The sequence below is a fragment of the Pseudophryne corroboree genome, chromosome 11 (assembly GCF_028390025.1).
Source record: "Pseudophryne corroboree isolate aPseCor3 chromosome 11, aPseCor3.hap2, whole genome shotgun sequence".
Classification (NCBI taxonomy): Eukaryota; Metazoa; Chordata; class Amphibia; order Anura; family Myobatrachidae; genus Pseudophryne; species Pseudophryne corroboree.
Genome location: NC_086454.1, coordinates 317,308,427 through 317,331,705, shown reverse-complemented (window position 1 = coordinate 317,331,705; position 23,279 = coordinate 317,308,427). Strand labels below are relative to the sequence as shown.

At 47.3% G+C, this 23,279-nt stretch overlaps 1 protein-coding gene across 4 annotated transcripts in view; it reads left to right on the top strand.

Annotated features, from left to right (window-relative positions):
* The window catches only part of BANP (BTG3 associated nuclear protein), a 753,599-nt gene that overhangs the window by 211,736 nt on the left and 518,584 nt on the right, over positions 1-23,279 (top strand). The window lies entirely within an intron of this gene.

Sequence of the window (23,279 nt, the reverse complement as noted above, 5' to 3'; positions counted from 1 at the left end):
CTTTAAATAATAATCATGGGTCTGCACACATGGTTGTAGAAAAAAATCAAGGTACATAGAGATTTTTTGAAATAATGATCCCCTCGCAGATATGATGGGACGAGCTGGAGGGGCATATCTATCTTTATGTATCTTGGGAATCGAATACAACAGTTGCACAATCGGATGTGATACCTTCAAAGCATCACACACATCAGCCGAAATATCACCATCAAGAACAGCTTTATGCAACATAGCATCTAATTCTTTCTTATATGATGACGTGGGATCAGACCCCAGGACACAATAGGTGGAATGGTCACTAAGTTGACGATTCAATTCTAATACATAGTCTGCTGTGTTTTGCACGACTATGGCTCCACCCTTGTCCGCCGGTCTGAACACCACATCATCATATTTACTGAGAGACATTAATGCCTGCCATTCCTCCTTAGATAAATTACTGAACTGATTTTTAGAAGGTGTCGACATGCCATCAATACTCATGTCAATAGTACGACAAAAGGATTTAATGGCGGCATTTGTTGAACCAGGGTCAAAAACTGATTTTTTATGCAAAAAACTGGGTAATGGGTCACTAGTCACAGTCACTTTATCAGGTGAATTGAAATATTCTTTAAGACGTAGTTGTCTACTCAATTTGTAACGTTCGATTTTCCATCCAAACGGTTCGAACCGCTGTGTAGGGACAAAGTTCAAACCTCTAGACAGTACCTTGTTTTCATTCGGAGTGAGAACTCGATCAGAAATGTTGATGATCAGCTCCTCTTCTGTACTGGAGGACGTCCTCCGCCACGACCTTTGGTTTTGGGCCCCCCTCCTCCTGTACCTCCGCTTGGGTCGGAAATCTGGGCTCTTGTCCGAACCCCTAAAGGGTGACGACCTGAGATGTTGCCTCGCTCATTTTCACTAGCCGAGGCTGTACCTTCTGTAGACGTGTCAGTATCGAATTGGCCCCTATTGTACCGATTGGACATCCGCTTTCTTGGGGCTCTTGAATAGGGGGTGGTGCCTGATATCCAGGGATATACCTGTTTCTTGGCGTAATCTTGATTCACCTTCTCCAATTTCAGGCGTTTATATTGCACCAGGTCCTTGCGATATTTGTCGACCTGTGTCGATAACTGTTCCAGCCAATTGGAGGTAGTATCAGCCAATAACGTAGGTTTGTGAGTGGTTTCAAACTCATCTATTTGGGACCTGATAGTCATTAACTCTTTCGTCACCTCCTCTATCACCAACAAGATGAGATCATAGGAACACTTATTTAAAATGGCTATCCATTTCTTGCAGAAAGTGGCATTAAGCCTGCCAATAGTTGGAATGTTCCTTATCCTGAAACCACGTGGTATTTTACCATCCCGATGGTAATCAGACAGTGTCACCCCATGGTAGTAATAATCTTGTTCACGCTTTTTGAGCTTCAATAGCTCTCTATACAGATTTATGTTCTCAATGTTGCCTCCAGTCACTGACAAATTATCCTTAAAACGGATGTTGATAGCGTCATTATCCGAATAACTGAAAGTCTCTCCTGGGGTTAAATCAAACCCAGCCAGTAATACATCTGTATCGGTGTCGGCAGCTGTCGACATTATAACAGGGGTGAGGCAAACCACAGTGCTGGAATATGTGTTAGAAACCACATGTGCACACCCAATCTGTTGTCCCAGTGTGTAGCAATGGATGCTGCAGCAAACACCCAATACAACCTGATGCTGGTAAAATATTACGGAGGGTGCCTTCAAAAGCGGTTCATCCAAAGATCAAACGCTAAAATAGTAACACGGTCAAGCGGCACTCCTTCCCCAATGAAATGAACATTAACAGCCGGTGCCCTCCATAAAGAACCTGCACGGTTCCCCACACATGTATAGAAGCCGCATTATTGTCAGGGAAAAGTGATCTACCGGTCCCCAGACACTTTGTAGAAGCCCGCCATTCTCTAGCGACTTTACGCCACCGGATAATAGATCATATCCCCCCGTTAAAACGTGGGGTAGATCGGGGTCTGCGTTTGTTACAGGCAGAATCCAAGTGGATTTTCCTATTGGATACTCTGTCCCCCCGTGGGTTAAACGAACAGTTAGGTTTGTCATGCTTTTTATAAAAAATGTGTTCTTGCAACCCTGTTTATGACGTGTATGTATATCTTTTGGCGTCAGTTGTGCCGATTGAACATCGCTTTTATGACATAGATTTCTATTTTGTAAATATTGATGAAATCTCTTCTGTTATTACGCATCGCTAATGTTAGTGTTACTATGTACTACAGGCAGGCAGCTACGGTGTACTTTGCTGAATATGTGTAACATTACTGTTTGTGGTTTCTGTCTTCTTCTTTTTTATTTCAGCACTTTGCACTTTGTACAATTTTGGTGCTCTGGTCCCTCCATACCTACTTGGTGTCCGGGCGCACCGTGATGACGTCACTTTATCGAGCGTGGCGCGCGGACGGCGGGAGGAATGGACGGATCAGTGATGGTATAAAGGTATGTGATGTTTGTTAATGTATTATGCCCTGGCAAAAATGTTGAACAAATAATATTGAAACGTTGGCTGATTGGAGCTGCTTGTTTGTCTTTATTGCCGTGAGTGCCGCCGGACGACTTCTATATATATATATATATATATATATATATATATATATATATATATATATATATATATATATATATAAGGAATAGGAGGAGATGAGGGTTTGTAGCGACCTTGGTGTCAGTAAGGTAATAACTAGCAGTAAGTTTAAAAAGTTAAAAACTATTTATTCACATAAAAATTCAAACATAAAAGAGATACATAAAAAATGGGACAATTTAAAACACAACTGAACTAAAAGCACCAAATAAAAGAGTATAAAAGATCCTTATCTTAGAGAGAGGTCGGTACAGGTCACCCAACGCGTTTCGTCTGATGAGACTTCTTCACAGATATATATATATATATAATTTGTTCATTACCATATATGTATATAGCACACACATATTCTGCAGCGCTTTAAAGAGAATATTTGCCCATTCACATCAGTCCCTGCCCCAGTGGAGCTTACACTCTATATTCCCTACCACATGTACACGCACACACATTCATGTTAGGGTTAATTTTGTTGGGATCCAAATAACCTACCAGTATATTTTTGGATTGTGGGAGGAAACCGGAGTACCCGGAGGAAACCCACGCAAGCACAGGGAGAATATACAAACTCCACACAGGTAGAGCCATGGTGGGAATCGAACCCATGATCTCAGTGCTGTGAGTCAGTAATGCTAACCATTACACCGTCTGTGTGTGTTTGTATGTATGTATATATATATATATATATACATTATACAGTACTGTGCAAAAGTTTTAGGAAGGTGTGGAAAAGATGCTGCAAAGTAAGAATGCTTTCAAAAATAGAAGTGTTACTAGTTTATTTTCTCTAACGTCCTAAGTGGATGCTGGGGACTCCGTCAGGACCATGGGGAATAGCGGCTCCGCAGGAGACAGGGCACAAAAATAAAGCTTTAGGATCAGGTGGTGTGTACTGGCTCCTCCCCCTATGACCCTCCTCCAAGCCTCAGTTAGGTTTTTGTGCCCGTCCGAGCAGGGTGCAATCTAGGTGGCTCTCTTAAAGAGCTGCTTAGAAAAAGTTTTTTAGGTTTTTTATTTTCAGTGAGTCCTGCTGGCAACAGGCTCACTGCATCGAGGGACTTAGGGGAGAGAATTTCAACTCACCTGCGTGCAGGATGGATTGGATTCTTAGGCTACTGGACACCATTAGCTCCAGAGGGAGTCGGAACACAGGTCTCGCCCTGGGGTTCGTCCCGGAGCCGCGCCGCCGACCCCCCTTACAGATGCTGAAGATTGAAGGTCCGGAAACAGGCGGCAGAAGGCTTTTCAGTCTTCATGAAGGTAGCGCACAGCACTGCAGCTGTGCGCCATTGTTGTCACACACTTCACACCAAGCGGTCACGGAGGGTGCAGGGCGCTGCTGGGGGCGCCCTGGGCAGCAATATTTTATTACCTTAAGGCAAAAGAATACATCACATATAGCCATTAAGGCTATATGTATGTATTTAACCCATGCCACTTATCTAAATCCACGGGAGGAAAGCCCGCCGAAATAGGGGGCGGGGCTTATTCTCCTCAGCACACAGCGCCATTTTCCTGCTCAGCTCCGCTGTGAGGAAGGCTCCCAGGACTCTCCCCTGCACTGCACTACAGAAACAGGGTAAAACAGAGAGGGGGGGCATTTTTTGGCGATATACTGGATATATTTAAGCTGCTATAAGGAACAACACTTATATAAGGTTGTTCCCATATATATTATAGCGCTTGGGTGTGTGCTGGCAAACTCTCCCTCTGTCTCCCCAAAGGGCTAGTGGGGTCCTGTCTTCTATCAGAGCATTCCCTGTGTGTCTGCTGTGTGTCGGTACGTGTGTGTCGACATGTATGAGGACGATGTTGGCGTGGAGGCAGAGCAATTGCCGATAATGGTGATGTCACCCCCCAGGGAGTCGACACCGGAATGGATGGCTTTGTTTATGGAATTACGTGATAATGTCAGCACATTACAAAAATCAGTTGACGACATGAGACGGCCGGCAAACCAGTTAGTACCTGCCCAGGCGTCTCAGACACCGTCAGGGGCTGTAAAGCGCCCTTTATCTCAGTCGGTCGACACAGACCCAGACACAGACACTGAATCTAGTGTCGACGGTGATGAAACAAACGTATTTTCAAGTAGGGCCACACGTTATATGATCACGGCAATGAAGGAGGCTTTGCATATCTCTGATGCTGCAAGTACCACAAAAAGGGGTATTATGTGGGGGGTGAAAAAACTACCTGTAGTTTTTCCTGAATCAGGGGAATTAAATGATGTATGTGATGAAGCGTGGTTTAACCCAGATAGAAAAATGCTAATTTCAAAAAAGTTATTAGCATTATACCCTTTCCCGCCAGAGGTTAGGGCGCGCTGGGAAACACCCCCTAGGGTGGATAAGGCGCTCACACGCTTATCAAAACAAGTGGCGTTACCGTCTCCGGATACGGCCGCCCTCAAGGATCCAGCAGATAGGAGACTGGAAACTACCCTAAAAAGTATATACACACATACTGGTGTTATACTGCGACCGGCCATCGCCTCAGCCTGGATGTGCAGTGCTGGGGTCGTCTGGTTGGATTCCCTGACTGAAAATATTGATACCCTGGATAGGGACAGTATTTTATTGACTATAGAGCAATTAAAGGATGCTTTCCTTTATATGCGAGATGCGCAGAGAGATATTTGCACTCTGGCATCGAGAGTAAATGCGATGTCCATATCTGCCAGAAGGAGTTTATGGACGCGACAGTGGTCAGGTGATGCGGATTCCAAACGACATATGGAAGTATTGCCGTATAAAGGGGAGGAATTATTTGGCGTCGGTCTATCGGATCTGGTGGCCACGGCAACTGCCGGAAAATCTACCTTTTTACCTCAGACCCCCTCCCAACAGAAAAAGACACCGTCTTTTCAGCCGCAGTCCTTTCGGTCCTATAAGAACAAGCGGACAAAAGGACAGTCATATCTGCCTAGGGGCAGAGGAAGGGGTAAGAGAGGGCAGCAAGCAGCCCCTGCCCAGGAACAGAAGCCCTCCCAGGGTTCTGCAAAGCCCTCAGCATGACGCTGGGGCCTTACAAGCGGACTCAGGAACGGTGGGGGGTCGACTCAAGAATTTCAGCGCACAGTGGGCTTGCTCACAGGTGGACCCCTGGATTCTGCAGGTAGTATCTCAGGGTTACAGGTTGGAATTCGAGAAGTCTCCCCCTCGCCGGTTCCTAAAGTCTGCTTTGCCAACGTCTCCCTCAGACAGGGAGACGGTATTGGAAGCCATTCACAAGCTGTTTGCTCAGCAGGTGATAGTCAAGGTACCCCTCCTACAACAGGGAAAGGGGTATTACTCCACGCTATTTGTGGTACCGAAGCCGGACGGCTCGGTAAGACCTATTCTAAATCTGAAATCTTTGAACCTGTACATACAAAAATTCAAGTTCAAGATGGAGTCACTCAGAGCAGTGATAGCGAATCTGGAAGAAGGGGACTTTATGGTGTCCCTGGACATAAAGGATGCTTACCTGCATGTCCCAATTTGCCCTTCACATCAAGGGTACCTCAGGTTCGTGGTGCAAAACTGTCATTATCAGTTTCAGACGCTGCCATTTGGATTGTCCACGGCACCTCGGGTCTTTACCAAGGTAATGGCCGAAATGATGATTCTTCTGCGAAGAAGAGGCGTATTAATTATCCCTTACTTGGACGATCTCCTGATAAGGGCAAGGTCCAGAGAACAGCTGGAGGACGGAGTAGCACTAACCCAAGTAGTGCTGCAACAACACGGGTGGATTCTGAATTTTCCAAAATCTCAGTTGACCCCGACAACACGTCTGCTGTTCCTGGGAATGATTCTGGACACGGTTCAGAAAAAGGTGTTTCTTCCGGAGGAGAAAGCCAGGGAGTTATCCGAACTTGTCAGGAACCTCCTAAAACCAGGGACAGTGTCTGTACATCAATGCACAAGAGTCCTTGGAAAGATGGTGGCTTCTTACGAAGCGATTCCATTCGGCAGATTCCACGCACGAACTTTTCAGTGGGATCTGCTGGACAAATGGTCCGGATCGCATCTGCAGATGCATCAGCGGATAACCTTATCGCCACGGACAAGGGTGTCTCTTCTGTGGTGGTTGCAGAGTGCTCATCTGTTAGAGGGCCGCAGATTCGGCATACAGGACTGGGTCCTGGTGACCACGGATGCCAGTCTGAGAGGCTGGGGAGCGGTCACACAAGGAAGAAACTTCCAGGGAGTATGGTCAAGCCTGGAGATGTCTCTTCACATAAATATACTGGAGCTAAGAGCGATTTACAATGCTCTAAGTCTGGCAAAACCCCTGCTTCAGGGTCAGCCGGTGTTGATCCAGTCGGACAACATCACGGCAGTCGCCCACGTAAACAGACAGGGCGGCACAAGAAGCAGGACAGCAATGGCAGAAGCTGCAAGAATTCTTCGCTGGGCGGAAGATCATGTGATAGCACTGTCAGCAGTATTCATTCCGGGAGTGGACAACTGGGAAGCAGACTTCCTCAGCAGACACGATCTACACCCGGGAGAGTGGGGACTTCATCCAGAAGTCTTCCACATGATTGTGAACCATTGGGAAAAACCAATGGTGGATATGATGGCGTCCCGCCTCAACAAAAAACTGGACAGGTATTGCGCCAGGTCAAGAGATCCTCAGGCAATAGCTGTGGACGCTCTGGTAACACCGTGGGTGTTCCAGTCAGTGTATGTGTTCCCTCCTCTGCCTCTCATACCAAAAGTACTGAGAATTATACGGCAGAAGGGAGTAAGAACGATACTAGTGGCTCCGGATTGGCCAAGAAGAACTTGGTACCCGGAACTTCAAGAGATGCTCACGGAGGATCCGTGGCCTCTACCTCTAAGACGGGACCTGCTTCAGCAGGGACCGTGTCTATTCCAAGACTTACCGCGGCTGCGTTTGACGGCATGGCGGTTGAACGCCGAATTCTAAAGGAAAAAGGCATTCCGGAAGAGGTCATTCCTACACTGGTAAAAGCCAGGAAGGAGGTGACTGCACAACATTATCACCGCATTTGGAGAAAATATGTTGCGTGGTGTGAGGCCAGGAAGGCCCCCACGGAGGAATTTCAACTGGGTCGATTCCTACATTTCCTGCAAACAGGATTGTCTATGGGCCTCAAATTGGGGTCCATTAAGGTTCAAATTTCGGCCCTGTCGATTTTCTTCCAGAAAGAATTGGCTTCAGTTCCTGAAGTCCAGACTTTTGTAAAAGGAATATACAGCCCCCGGTTGTGCCCCCAGTGGCACCGTGGGATCTTAATGTAGTCTTGGATTTTCTCAAATCCCATTGGTTTGAGCCGCTCAAATCGGTGGAGCTGAAGTATCTCACATGGAAAGTAACCATGCTACTGGCCCTGGCTTCAGCCAGGAGAGTATCAGAATTGGCGGCTTTATCATATAAGAGCCCATATCTGATTTTCCATACGGACAGGGCAGAACTGCGGACGCGTCCTCATTTTCTGCCTAAGGTGGTGTCAGCGTTTCACCTGAACCAGCCTATTGTGGTGCCTGCGGCTACTAACGATTTGGAGGATTCCAAGTTGTTGGACGTGGTCCGGGCATTGAAAATATATATTTCAAGAACGGCGGGAGTCAGAAAGTCTGACTCACTGCTTATATTGTATGCACCCAACAAGATGGGTGCTCCTGCTTCTAAGCAGACGATTGCTCGTTGGATTTGTAGCACAATTCAACTTGCACATTCTGTGGCAGGCTTGCCACAACCTAAATCTGTCAAGGCCCATTCCACAAGGAAAGTGGGCTCATCCTGGGCGGCTGCCCGGGGAGTTTCGGCATTACAACTCTGCCGAGCTGCTACTTGGTCAGGGGCAAATACGTTTGCAAAATTCTACAAATTTGATACCCTGGCTGAGGAGGACCTTGAGTTCTCTCATTCGGTGCTGCAGAGTCATCCGCACTCTCCCGCCCGTTTGGGAGCTTTGGTATAATCCCCATGGTCCTGACGGAGTCCCCAGCATCCACTTAGGACGTTAGAGAAAATAAGAATTTACTTACCGATAATTCTATTTCTCGTAGTCCGTAGTGGATGCTGGGCGCCCATCCCAAGTGCGGATTGTCTGCAATACTTGTACATAGTTATTGTTACAAAAAAATCGGTTGTTATTTGTTGTGAGCCGTCTGTTCAGAGGCTCCTACGTTTGTCATACTGTTAACTGGGTTCAGATCACAAGTTATACGGTGTGATTGGTGTGGCTGGTATGAGTCTTACCCGGGGTTCAATATCCTTCCTTATTGTGTACGCTCGTCCGGGCACAGTATCCTAACTGAGGCTTGGAGGAGGGTCATAGGGGGAGGAGCCAGTACACACCACCTGATCCTAAAGCTTTATTTTTGTGCCCTGTCTCCTGCGGAGCCGCTATTCCCCATGGTCCTGACGGAGTCCCCAGCATCCACTACGGACTACGAGAAATAGAATTATCGGTAAGTAAATTCTTATTTTTATCTATTAACAAAATTCAAAGTGAGTGCTTTCAAAATAGCATCAATTCTTCTAGGTACACTTGCACACAGCAGGGAGGTTATTCCAAACATCTTGGAGAAATGACCACAGATCTTCTGTGGATGTAGTCTTGCTCAAATCCTTCTGTCTCTTCATGTAATCCCAGACAAACTCCATGATGTTGATATTAGTGCTCTGTGGGGGCCATATCATCACTTAGAGGACTCTATACAGTGTTGTTCTTTACGCTGAAGATCATGTAAGCATGATGTGTCTTTCATCTGATGCACAAAGTTCCCTTAGCCGACTACTGCATCTACGGTCCTCAACGTTGCCCGTTTGCTCAGTTTTGCCATGGTGTATGACCTGTGACATGAAACGGCCTTCCACACCTTTGTAGCAGAGTTTGGCTGTTCCTCACCCAGTTTTAAGCCTCTACACAGTTTCTGTTTCAGTTAATGACAATGTTTCAACCTACATATGAAAATGATAATCATTATCACCTGTTTGGTATGACTGGTTAATCATACACCTGATTGTAATCCTACAAAATCCCTGATTTTGTGAAAGTGTACCTAGAACAATTGATGCTGTTTTGAAAGCAGGTGCTCCCGCCAGGGATTTGTTACTCACAAGTTATTGTCATCAGTATAAGTCAAAATTTCTGTAGCAAAACCTGACCTTCTACAAGACATATCCTATAACAAGCCAAGTTTCTGTCTTGGGTTGTCTTGGATTTGTCTTGATGAAGATCACAAAACCAAAACATTGACCTTTCCTGATAATAGTAACTTGTGTGTAATAAATTTGACTCTGCTGCAAAGTCCCTGGTGAGTCCAGTCTATTTTCGATCGAGATATATATGTGATATATATATATATATATATATATATTTCTGCAGCGGGGTACACTGTGTTCCACATTGGGGTGTAGAGTTGGACCTTGATCCAAAGGCACCAACAGGCTAAAGCTTTGACTGTTCCCAGGATGCATTGCATGGCCTCCTCTATAACCCCGCCTCCGGACACTGGAGCTCAGTTTGTAAGTTGGTGCCTGCAAGTCACTTAACGGGGGCTGCGCTAGGCAGGCCTGAAAAGAGCGTTAGTTAGAAGATTCTTCAAGGGCTGCAGCACTTTTATGTCCTAGTGACTTGCTGTGCTGAGGCTCCAACACCTCCCCAGCAGCGCCGCAAACTCCCGCTGGCCGTGCTCCCGGGTACTTGCGGCGGAGGTGCTCCGGTTTCCAGGCACACGCCGCTGGCGCTCTCCAGGATCGCGTGGCTGCTTCTTTGGGAGGAGGTAAGGGGGTCGCCCAGCTGGGACCCACCGAAATCGCGTTCTGGACGCGGTCTTAGGAGACGAACCGTGATGCTGGCGTGGGCACTGCGTTAGAGCAGGGACCCCACTATAACCACCAGGGCAGGGAGCACAGGTCGGATTTCACAAAATTCTTTTAACAAGTCTCCACAGTACCCGGTGGTGAGGACCAGCATAGGGGATAAGGCGCCTGACCTGCAGCCCCTCCCCCAGCTCTGGGCGCCATCTACTGCTGGTATTCCCGCCCTGGAGCTGTTCCTTACTCTCCCTCACTCCCTGACAGAGATTTGGGCGCCATCTTTTCACAAGTAGCTGCGGCTGATCTCCGGGACTGCAGGGCAATGTCTGCTCTGTAAATCTGCCTATTTACTCAGCGCTGTGCATTTACAGTCACTTAAGTATTCTACATGTCATTTTAGACAGTGTTAGTTAAGTAGAAGTGTACTTCTACCTGAATATTTAGTACAAGTTTTCTGAGATATACAGGTGTGCTCATAAGTTTACATACCCTAGCAGAATTTGTGATTTTCTGGCCATTTGTCAGATAATATGAATGATAACTCACAAACTTTTCTTTCACTCATGGTTAGTGGTTGGGTGAAGCCATTTATTGTCAAACAAGTGTGTTTACTCTTTTTAAATCATAATGACAACAGAAACTACCCAAATGACCCTGATCAAGAGTTTACATACCCTGGAGATTTTGGCCTGATTGCACACAAGTTGACACAAATGGGTTTGAATGGCTACTAAAGGTAACCATCCTCACCTGTGATCTGTTTGCTTGTAATCAGTGTGTGTGTATAAAAGGTCAGTGAGTTTCTGGACTTCTGAAAGACCCTTGCATCTTTCATCCAGTGCTGCACTGACGTGTCTGGATTCTGAGTCATGGGGAAAGCAAAAGAATTATCAAAGGATCTGCGGGAAAAGGTAATTGAACTGTATAAAACAGGAAAGGGATATAAAAAGATATCCAAGCAATTGAGAATGCCAATCAGCAGTGTTCAAACTCTAAGAAGTGGAAAATTAGGGATTCTGTGGAAACCAAATAACGGTCAAGTAGACCAACAAAGATTTCAGCCACACCTGCCAGGGAAATTATTCGGGATGCAAAGAAAAATTCACAAATAACTTCAGCTGAAATACAGGACTCTCTGAAAAAAAGTGGTGTGGTTGTTTCAAGATGCACAATAAGGAAGCATTTGAAGAAAAATGGGCTGCATGGTCGAGACGTCTGAAGAAAGCCATTACTATGCAAATGTCACAAAGCATCCCGCTTACAATACTCCAAACAGCACAGAGACAAGCCTCAAAACTTCTGGAACAAAGTCATTTGGAGTGATGAGACCAAAATTGAACTTTTTAGCCACAACCATAAACATCACATTTGGAGAGGAGTCAACAAGGCCTATGATGAAAGGTACACCATTCCTACTGTGAAACACGGAGGTGGATTGCTGATGTTTTGGGGATGTGTGAGCTACAAAGGCACTGGAAACTTGGTCAAAATTGATGGCAAGATGAATGCAGCATGTTATCAGAAAATACTGGAGGAAAATTTGCACTCATCAGCCCGGAAGCTGCGCATGGGACGTACTTGGACGTTCCAACATGACAACGATCCAAAACACAAGGCCAAGTCGACCTGTCATTGGCTACAGCAGAATAAAGTGAAGGTTCTGGAGTGGCCATCTCAGTTTCCTGACCTCAATATCATTGAGCCACTCTGGGGAGATCTCAAACGTGCAGTTCATGCAAGAAAGCCCAAGAATTTACAGGAATTGGAGGCTTTTTGCCAAGAAGAATGGGCAGCTTTACCATCTGAGAAAATAAAGAGCCTCATCCACAACTACCACAAAAGACTTCAATCTGTCATTGATGTTAAAAGGGGAAATACACGGTATTAAGAACTGGGGTATGTAAACTTTTGATCAGGGTCATTTGGGTAGTTTCTGTTGTCATTATGATTTAAAAAGAGTAAACACAGTTGTTTGACAATAAATGGCTTCACCCAACCACTAACCATGAGTGAAAGAAAAGTTTGTGAGTTATCATTCATATTCTCTGACAAATGGCCAGAAAATCACAAATTCTGCTAGGGTATGTAAACTTATGAGCACAACTGTACATCCAGTATCTGACTGTGCATCTATCTATCTATCTATCTATCTATCTATCTATCTATCTATCTATCTATCTATCTATCTATCTATCTGTGTAGTTTTACTAGTCCAGTGCAGTTTTATTGTTTGTCTGGAATAATTTCAGCAATGTAACTGTGACTGCGTGTGCCTGTAGCTGCTGTGTGGATTTCACTCCTTGTGTATCACTGTATTCTGTATCCTGGGGGGCTAGGTGCGTTAGGGTTTCATATATAGTACTACAAAGTATATACTTTTTAGTGTGTTTTACTGTGTATTTCTCTATCGTCCTAGTGGATGCTGGGGTTCCTGAAAGGACCATGGGGAATAGCGGCTCCGCAGGAGACAGGGCACAAAAAGTAAAGCTTTTCCAGATCAGGTGGTGTGCACTGGCTCCTCCCCCTATGACCCTGCTCCAGACTCCAGTTAGATTTTTGTGCCCGGCCGAGAAGGGTGCAATTCTAGGTGGCTCTCATAAAGAGCTGCTTAGAGAAAGTTTAGCTTAGGTTTTTTATTTTACAGTGATTCCTGCTGGCAACAGGATCACTGCAACGAGGGACAGAGGGGAGAAGAAGTGAACTCACCTGCGTGCAGGATGGATTGGCTTCTTGGCTACTGGACATCAGCTCCAGAGGGACGATCACAGGTACAGCCTGGATGGTCACCGGAGCCGCGCCGCCGGCCCCCTTGCAGATGCTGAAGTAAGAAGAGGTCCAGAATCGGCGGCTGAAGACTCCTGCAGTCTTCTAAAGGTAGCGCACAGCACTGCAGCTGTGCGCCATTTTCCTCTCAGCACACTTCACACGCAGTCACTGAGGGTGCAGGGCGCTGGGGGGGGGCGCCCTGGGAGGCAAATGTAAACCTATATAAAGGCTAAAAATACCTCACATATAGCCCCCAGAGGCTATATGGAGATATTTAACCCCTGCCTGTATTCACAAAATAGCGGGAGACGAGCCCGCCGAAAAAGGGGCGGGGCCTATCTCCTCAGCACACGGCGCCATTTCCTCTCACAGCTCCGCTGGTCAGGACGGCTCCCAGGTCTCTCCCCTGCACTGCACTACAGAAACAGGGTAAAACAGAGAGGGGGGGCAAAATTTAATGGCAATATCTTGATATATATAAAGCAGCTATAAGGGAGCACTTATTATAAGGCTATCCCTGTCATATATAGCGTTTTTTGGTGTGTGCTGGCAGACTCTCCCTCTGTCTCCCCAAAGGGCTAGTGGGTCCTGTCTTCGTTTAGAGCATTCCCTGTGTGTCTGCTGTGTGTCGGTACGTGTGTGTCGACATGTATGAGGACGATATTGGTGTGGAGGCGGAGCAATTGCCAAATATGGGGATGTCACCTCCTAGGGGGTCGACACCAGAATGGATGCCTTTATTTATGGAATTACGGGATAGTGTCAACACGCTAAAGCAGTCGTTTGACGACATGAGGCGGCCGGACAATCAATTAGTGCCTGTCCAGGCGCCTCAAACACCGTCAGGGGCTGTAAAACGCCCTTTGCCTCAGTCGGTCGACACAGACCCAGACACAGGCACTGATTCCAGTGGTGACGGTGACGAATCAACCGTATTTTCCAGTAGGGCCACACGTTATATGATTTTGGCAATGAAGGAGGCGTTACATTTAGCTGATACTACAGGTACCACTAAACAGGGTATTATGTGGGGTGTGAAAAAACTACCTATAGTTTTTCCTGAATCAGAAGAATTAAATGACGTGTGTGATGAAGCGTGGGTTGCCCCTGATAAAAAGCTGATAATTTCAAAGAAATTATTGGCATTATACCCTTTCCCGCCAGAGGTTAGGGAGCGCTGGGAAACACCTCCTAGGGTGGACAAGGCGCTAACACGCTTATCAAAACAAGTGGCGTTACCTTCTCCTGAGACGGCCGCACTTAAAGATCCATCAGATAGGAGGATGGAAAATATCCAAAAAAGTATATACACACATGCAGGTGTTATACTACGACCAGCTATAGCGACTGCCTGGATGTGCAGTGCTGGGGTAGTTTGGTCAGAGTCCCTGATTGAAAATATTGATACCCTGGACAGGGACAATATTTTACTGTCGTTAGAACAAATAAAGGATGCATTTCTTTATATGCGTGATGCACAGAGGGATATCTGCACACTGGCATCACGGGTAAGTGCTATGTCCATTTCGGCCAGAAGAGCTTTATGGACGCGACAGTGGACAGGCGATGCGGATTCAAAACGGCATATGGAAGTTTTGCCGTATAAAGGGGAGGAGTTATTTGGAGTCGGTCTATCAGATTTGGTGGCCACGGCTACAGCCGGGAAATCCACCTTTCTACCTCAAGTCACTCCCCAACAGAAAAAGGCACCGACTTTTCAACCGCAGCCCTTTCGTTCCTTTAAAAATAAGAGAGCAAAGGGCTATTCATATCTGCCACGAGGCAGAGGTCGAGGGAAGAAACAGCAACAGGCAGCTCCTTCCCAGGAACAGAAGCCCTCCCCGGCTTCTACAAAAGCCTCAGCATGACGCTGGGGCTTCTCAAGCGGACTCGGGGACGGTGGGAGGTCGTCTCAAAAATTACAGCGCGCAGTGGGCTCACTCGCAGGTAGATCCCTGGATCCTGCAGATAATATCTCAGGGGTACAGGTTGGAATTAGAGACAGATCCACCTCGCCGTTTCCTGAAGTCGGCTTTACCAACGTCCCCTTCCGAAAGGGAGACGGTTTTGGAAGCCATTCACAAGCTGTACTCTCAGCAGGTGATAGTCAAGGTACCTCTTCTACAACAAGGGAAGGGGTATTATTCCACTCTATTTGTGGTACCGAAGCCGGATGGCTCGGTAAGGCCTATTCTAAATCTGAAGTCCTTGAACCTGTACATAAAGAAGTTCAAGTTCAAGATGGAGTCACTCAGAGCAGTGATAGCGAACCTGGAAGAAGGGGACTTTATGGTATCCTTGGACATCAAGGATGCGTATCTCCACGTTCCAATTTACCCCTCACACCAGGGGTACCTCAGGTTCGTTGTACAAAACTGTCACTATCAGTTTCAGACGCTGCCGTTTGGTTTGTCCACGGCACCTCGGGTCTTTACAAAGGTAATGGCCGAGATGATGATTCTTCTTCGAAGAAAAGGCGTATTAATTATCCCATACTTGGACGATCTCCTAATAAGGGCAAGGTCCAGAGAACAGCTAGAGATGGGATTAGCAATATCTCAAGAGGTGCTAAAGCAGCACGGATGGATTCTGAATATTCCAAAATCCCAATTAATGCCGACAACTCGTCTGCTGTTCCTAGGGATGATTCTGGACACGGTTCAGAAAAAGGTTTTTCTTCCCGAGGAAAAAGCCAAGGAGTTATCCGACCTGGTCAGGAATCTCCTAAAACCAGGAAAGGTGTCTGTACATCAATGCACGCATCTTCAGATGCACCTGCGGATAACCCTGTCTCCAAGGACAAGGGTATCTCTTCTGTGGTGGTTGCAGAGGGCTCATCTATTGGAGGGCCGCAGATTCGGCATACAGGATTGGATCCTGGTGACCACGGACGCCAGCCTGAGAGGCTGGGGAGCAGTCACACAAGGAAGAAACTTCCAGGGAGTGTGGTTGAGCCTGGAAAAGTCTCTTCACATAAACATTCTGGAACTAAGAGCAATCTACAATGCTCTAAGCCAGGCGGAACCTCTGCTTCAAGGAAGACCGGTGTTGATCCAGTCGGACAACATCACGGCAGTCGCCCATGTAAACAGACAGGGCGGCACAAGAAGCAGGAGTGCAGTGGCAGAAGCTGCCAGGATCCTTCGCTGGGCGGAGAATCACGTGATAGCACTGTCAGCAGTGTTCATCCCGGGAGTGGACAACTGGGAAGCAGACTTCCTCAGCAGACACGATCTTCACCCGGGAGAGTGGGGACTTCATCCAGAAGTTTTCCACATGCTAATAAACCGTTGGGAAAGACCAATGGTGGACATGATGGCGTCTCGCCTCAACAAAAAACTGGACAGGTATTGCGCCAGGTCAAGAGATCCGCAGGCAATAGCTGTGGACGCGCTGGTAACACCTTGGGTGTACCAGTCGGTGTATGTGTTTCCTCCTCTGCCTCTCATACCAAAGGTATTGAGAATCATACGGCAAAGCGGAGTAAGAACGATACTAGTGGCTCCGGATTGGCCAAGAAGGTCTTGGTACCCGGAACTTCAAGAGATGGTCACGGACGATCCGTGGCCTCTACCTCTAAGACAGGACCTGCTTCAGCAGGGACCGTGTCTATTCCAAGACTTACCGCGGCTGCGTTTGACGGCATGGCGGTTGAACGCCAGATCCTAAAAGGAAAAGGCATTCCAGAAGAAGTCATTCCTACCTTGATTAAGGCAAGAAAGGAAGTCACCGCGAAGCATTATCACCGCATTTGGCGGAAATATGTTGCGTGGTGCGAGGATCGGAGTGCTCCGACGGAGGAATTTCAACTGGGTCGTTTCCTACATTTCCTGCAATCAGGATTGTCTATGGGTCTCAAATTGGGATCTATTAAGGTTCAAATTTCGGCCCTGTCAATATTCTTCCAAAAAGAATTGGCCTCAGTTCCTGAGGTCCAGACTTTTGTCAAAGGAGTACTGCATATACAGCCTCCTGTGGTGCCTCCGGTGGCACCGTGGGATCTAAATGTAGTTTTAGATTTCCTCAAATCCCATTGGTTTGAACCACTAAAAAATGTGGATTTGAAATATCTCACATGGAAAGTGACTATGTTACTGGCCCTGGCGTCCGCCAGGAGAGTATCTGAACTGGCGGCTTTATCTTATAAAAGCCCTTATTTAATTTTCCATTCGGATAGGGCAGAGCTGCGGACGCGTCCGCATTTTCTCCCTAAGGTGGTATCAGCGTTTCACCTGAACCAGCCTATTGTAGTGCCTGCGGCTACAAGCGACTTGGAGGACTCCAAGTTGTTGGACGTTGTCAGAGCTTTAAAAATATACATTTCAAGGACGGCTGGAGTCAGAAAATCTGACTCGCTGTTTATACTGTATGCACCCAACAAGTTGGGTGCGCCTGCTTCTAAGCAGTCGATTGCTCGTTGGATTTGTAACACAATTCAACTTGCACATTCTGTGGCAGGCCTGCCACAGCCTAAATCTGTTAAGGCCCATTCCACAAGGAAGGTGGGCTCATCTTGGGCGGCTGCCCGAGGGGTCTCGGCATTACAACTCTGCCGAGCAGCTACGTGGTCAGGGGAGAACACGTTTGTAAAATTCTACAAATTTGATACCCTGGCAAAAGAGGACCTGGAGTTCTCTCATTCGGTGCTGCAGAGTCATCCGCACTCTCCCGCCCGTTTGGGAGCTTTGGTATAATCCCCATGGTCCTTTCAGGAACCCCAGCATCCACTAGGACGATAGAGAAAATAAGAATTTACTTACCGATAATTCTATTTCTCGGAGTCCGTAGTGGATGCTGGGCGCCCATCCCAAGTGCGGATTATCTGCAATACTTGTACATAGTTATTGTTAACTAATTCGGGTTATTGTTTAGGGAGCCATCTTTCAGAGGCTCCTCTGTTATCATACTGTTAACTGGGTTTAGATCACAAGTTGTACGGTGTGATTGGTGTGGCTGGTATGAGTCTTACCCGGGATTCAAAATCCTCCCTTATTGTGTACGCTCGTCCGGGCACAGTACCTAACTGGAGTCTGGAGGAGGGTCATAGGGGGAGGAGCCAGTGCACACCACCTGATCTGGAAAAGCTTTACTTTTTGTGCCCTGTCTCCTGCGGAGCCGCTATTCCCCATGGTCCTTTCAGGAACCCCAGCATCCACTACGGACTCCGAGAAATAGAATTATCGGTAAGTAAATTCTTATTTTCAGTCACCTCATACCGTTTTCATTCTCTGTTTGTGTCCTGTATTTACTGTCACATAAATCAGGCGCTTATTTGCAGGTATTGTATTTGTCTGGCTATATTGTACTGTTACGCTCTACAGCTACATTCCTTATAATGTCCGCCACACAGGGCTGGAAATCCGCGGACGCTTCTGCATCATGCAGTGCTTGCACCAAGGATTTACCTGAGGCGGAAGTTTTAACTAATGGTTTGTGTACTGGGTGCCATGCATCTCCCGGTCAGCCCGCAGCCCCTGTAGCCAATCAGGAACCACCTTGGGCAGCATTCTCAAGTATGCTGAATACCCTTTGGGACCTCCTGTGCCATTACAGCCACATATTGTCCCTGTAGTTAATCCGCCCTGGGCGGACACTCCTGTCTACCCAGATACAACCATTAAATCAATCTTTGGTTAGACAAAAATCTACCCCACGTCCCCCTGGGGTCAAAGGGTCATCTAAGCGGGCTGCTTCCTCCTCACAATCCATAAATATTTCAGATAATTCTTCTGATGAGGATGGGGAATATACTGATCTGTCAGACACTGATACAGTTGCTTCTGACGAGGAACCTACAACTCAGGTTGGTGTTCCTGACCTATTGGAGACTATTAAGCTGATTCTACAAATTGATGATGAGGTAGATCCCACTACAGCGTCTAAGAAACCTGATAAGTTCAAACGTCAGAAGGTTGCTAAAGTAGTCTTCCCACATTCTGACCATTTAATAGATACACGTCAGGAACCCTGGTCTTCTCCAGGAAATAAATTCTCCCTGTCTAAGAAGATGCTAGCTTGTTATCCTAACCCTGCGGAGTTGAGCAACAAGTCGCAAAATCCACCGCCGGTGGACTGTCATGTCACCCGTCTTGTGGTGTCATCTACTCTGCCTGTCACCACTGTCACCTCACTGAAGGAACCGTCGGATAAGCGTGTGGAGGGATGCTTGAAGTCTATTTGCTCCCTTACATGGGCTGTACATAGACCCACTATAGCAGCCTCCTGGGCCACAAATGTAATTGAAGCATGGGTTCAGGCATTAGAGGAAGAGCTGCCTCAGGATATTTCTGACACTGCCAGACAATATCTGTCTCATATTGCCACCGCCTCCCACTATATTCAGGAGGTGTGCTCTGAGGCAGGTGTAATGGCGGCCAAGGCGTTCACAACATCTATATTGGCTCGCTGAATTATGTGGTTGAGGTCCTGGAAGGTGGACCTGGACTCCAAAAAGACCTTGGAGGTGCTTCCCTTTAAGGGAGGCATCCTATTTGGGGAAGATCTGAATAAGATTGTGACTGACTTGGCGACTGCTAAGACTGTGTTTCTCCCAAGTACGAATCCTGCTGCATCGAAGGCAAAGAGTACCACTTTTTCGTTCCTTTCGACCTCCAGGGAAAGCAAAGGGTTAGGCGTACCAAAGACAGGCTCGTGCTTCCAACACCACTAAGCCCAAACCTAAACAATCCTGGGTCGCCCATCAGCCTGCTTCCAAACAAGACAAGCCTGCTGCATGACGGGGCGGGCCTCCCCCCGGGGAATCCCAGGGTGGGGGGCCGACTTCTGCAGTTCACCCAGGCCTGGTTAAAGACCACTTTGGACGCCTGGGTGTGGGAAGTTGTCTCTCACGAGTACACAGTCTCTTTCAAGAGACGTCCCCCTCGCCAGTTCTGCATGACGGTTATTCCTTCGGATCCGTTGAAAGCGCAAGCTCTCCACCTGGTTGTGCGATCCCCCCTGGACACAGGAATGGTAGTGCCGGTACCTCTGTCCCAGAGAGGCAGGGGATACTATTCGACCCTGTTTCTAGTCCTGAAACCCAATGGGTCTTTCCGGCCTATACTCAACCTCAAATCATTGAACAAATTTGTGAGGGTGTCCAAATTCCATATGGAAACTCTGCGCTCTATTGTACTGGCCATGGAACCCGAAGACTATATGGTATCCCTGGACATACAGGATTCTTACCTGCATATACCTATTGCCTTATCGCATCAGCAATATCTGCGGTTTGCTATTTGCAACCTACATTATCAATTCCGGGCTCTGCCATTTGGACTGGCCACGGCCCCTCGGATCTTCACCAAGGTCATGGCTGTGTTGACGGCCCTTCTCCGCCGTCAGGGATTCAGGATCCTGCCAAATCTGGCCAACTTGCTGATCCTGGCGAACTTCCAAGATGTTCTCCTCAGTTATCTGGAACTGACGGTCCAATAGCTACAAGCCAACAGGTGGCTCATCAACTGGAAAAAATCCTCACTGGTCCCTGCTCGGAGCATGGTGCACCTGGGGACACTGCTGGACACACACAGCCAACGATTGTTTCTGTCTCCAGAAAAAGTCCTGAAACTCCAGGACAGGATCAGGTACTTCCTCTCTCACCCAAGAGTGTCGATACACTCGGCGATGCAAGTACTAGGCCTCATGGTGTTGGCTTTTGACATGGTTCAATTTCATTCCCGCCCTCTTCAAAGATTAATCCTTTCCAAGTGTGACGGCCTGCCTCATCGGATCAGGTCTCAACTAATCTCCTTGACTCCGGAGGTTCGTCTGTCCCTGAGCTGGTGGCTACAGAACCAACAGTTAAGCAGGGGCCGTCCCTTCTGGATCCCCAACTGGGTCCTACTGACTACGGACGCCAGTCTGCGGGGTTGGGACGCGGTGCTACACTCTCTCCAGGGTCGGTGGACCAAGGAGGAATCTCTTCTGGAATTGCGGGCAGTGTTCAATGCTTTGACTCTTGCCCTGCCTCTGATACAGAACAGGCCTGTTCAAGTGCAATCGGACAACACCACCATGGTGGCATACATAATTAATCAAGGCGGCACTCGAAGCTACATGGCAATGATGGAAGTGTCAAAAATCCTTCGTTGGGCGGAACGCCATCTGCGAGCAATATCGGCAGTGTTCATTCCCGGAGTCCTCAGCTGGGAAGCGGATTTCCTCAGTCAACAGGACGTACATGCTGGAGAGTGGAGTCTTCATCCGGAAGTCTTTCAACTCTTAGTGGACAAGTGGGGCCTACCAGATGTAGACCTGATGGTGTCTCGACACAATCACAAGGTTCCTGTCTTTAGATCAAGGACAAGGGATCCTCAAGCAGCGTTCGTGGACACACTGGCAATTCCATGGAACTTTCAGCTGCCTTACGTGTTCCCTCCAATGTCACTCCTGCCCAGGGTACTGTGGAAGTTCAAGCAAGAAGGAGGAATCCTACTTCTAGTCGCTCCAGCGTGGCCCAGACAGCATTGGTTCTCAGATCTGCAGGGTTTATCGATCGAGCGTCCTCTTCTACTTTCTCAACACCCAAACCTCCTTGTGTCTACCAGGACCTGGCCAGACTGGCTTTGGCAGCGTGGCTCTTGAAGCTTCCTTCCTGAGGGCCAAAGGATTCTCAGAGGCGGTTATCCAAACTATGCTGAAGGCCTGTAAACCGGCTTCTACACGGTTTTATTACAGGGTCTTGAATTCGTACTTCACCTGGTGTGCTGCTAAGAATTACGATGCATACAATTTCAGAACTTCCAAACTTTTGGCTTTTCTGCAACAAGGCCTAGACTTAGGCCTTCGTCTGGCCTCCCTCAAGGTTCATATTTCTGCCTTGTCGATGTGGTTTCAGAGGAAGATTGCGTCTCTTCCTGACGTTCATGCTTTCACTCAAGGTGTTTTACGGATTCAGCCTCCCTATGTCGCTCCTGTGGCTCCATGGGATCTGTCTGTTGGTCTTGAATGCCCTACAAGAGTCTCCATTTGAACCTCTTGAGTCTGTGGACCTTAAATATCTTATGCTTAAGGTCGTGTTTCTGCTGGTTACTGCCTCTGCTAGGAGGGTGTCTGACTAAGGGGGTCATTCTGAGTTGATCGCTCGCTAGCTATTTTTTGCAGCGCTACGATCAGATAGTCGTCACCTATGGGGGAGTGTATTTTCGCTTTGCAGTGTGCGAACGCTTGTGCAGCCAAGCGGTACAAAAACAGTTAGTGCAGTTTTTGAGTAGTCTGAACTTACTCAGCCGCTGCGATCACTTCAGCCTGTCTGGTACCGGAATTGACGTCAGACACCCACCCTGCAAACGCTTGGACACGCCTGCGTTTTTCTAACCACTCCCTGAAAACGGCCAGTTGACACCCATAAACGCCTTCTTCCTGTCAATCTCCTTGCGATCGGCTGTGCGACTGGATTCTTCGTTAAATCCATCGCCCAGCACCGATACGCTTTGTACCCGTACGACGCGCCTGTGCATTGCGGTGCATACGCATGCGCAGTTTTGCCGAGTTTTGACCTGATCGCAGCGCTGCAAAAAATAGCGTGCGATCAGGTCGGAATGACCCCCTCTGTCCTGTCATAGTATTTGTAACTCTGTAAATGCAGCATATCCCAGACACACAGAAACATCACAGTTGTTTCTTGTAAAACATTTCATTACCACAGTGAGAATCCAGAATTGCAGATTAGCTTGTTAATATCTAGAGCACTGGCCACTGGATGTAAATGAAGCTTTCCCAGTATTGCAGATTCTTCAGCAATTCCTGTGTGCCTATCGATTTTGGAGTATATTGCAATGACTCTATAGTGATATTTAAGTGGATATATACAGGTTTGTAAAAAGGTGTAAGAGCACTCCCATCTGCAAGTTCAAAAACCGCCTGTACGTCAATACAACACCCAGCATACATGTCCCACAGCATTTCACCTCTACAAACATGTCCCACATCAATTACCCCATGACCGTATTTTCCTATTTAAAAACCTGTAAAAACATTATTAGCCATTGGGAGCGGTGTCCCAGGGGTATTCCCTACTTTTCACCTATTCTGCAGGTGCAATCTGAAATGCACATAAACTCCTTTGAGTGGATTTCTGATTGAATTGCTGG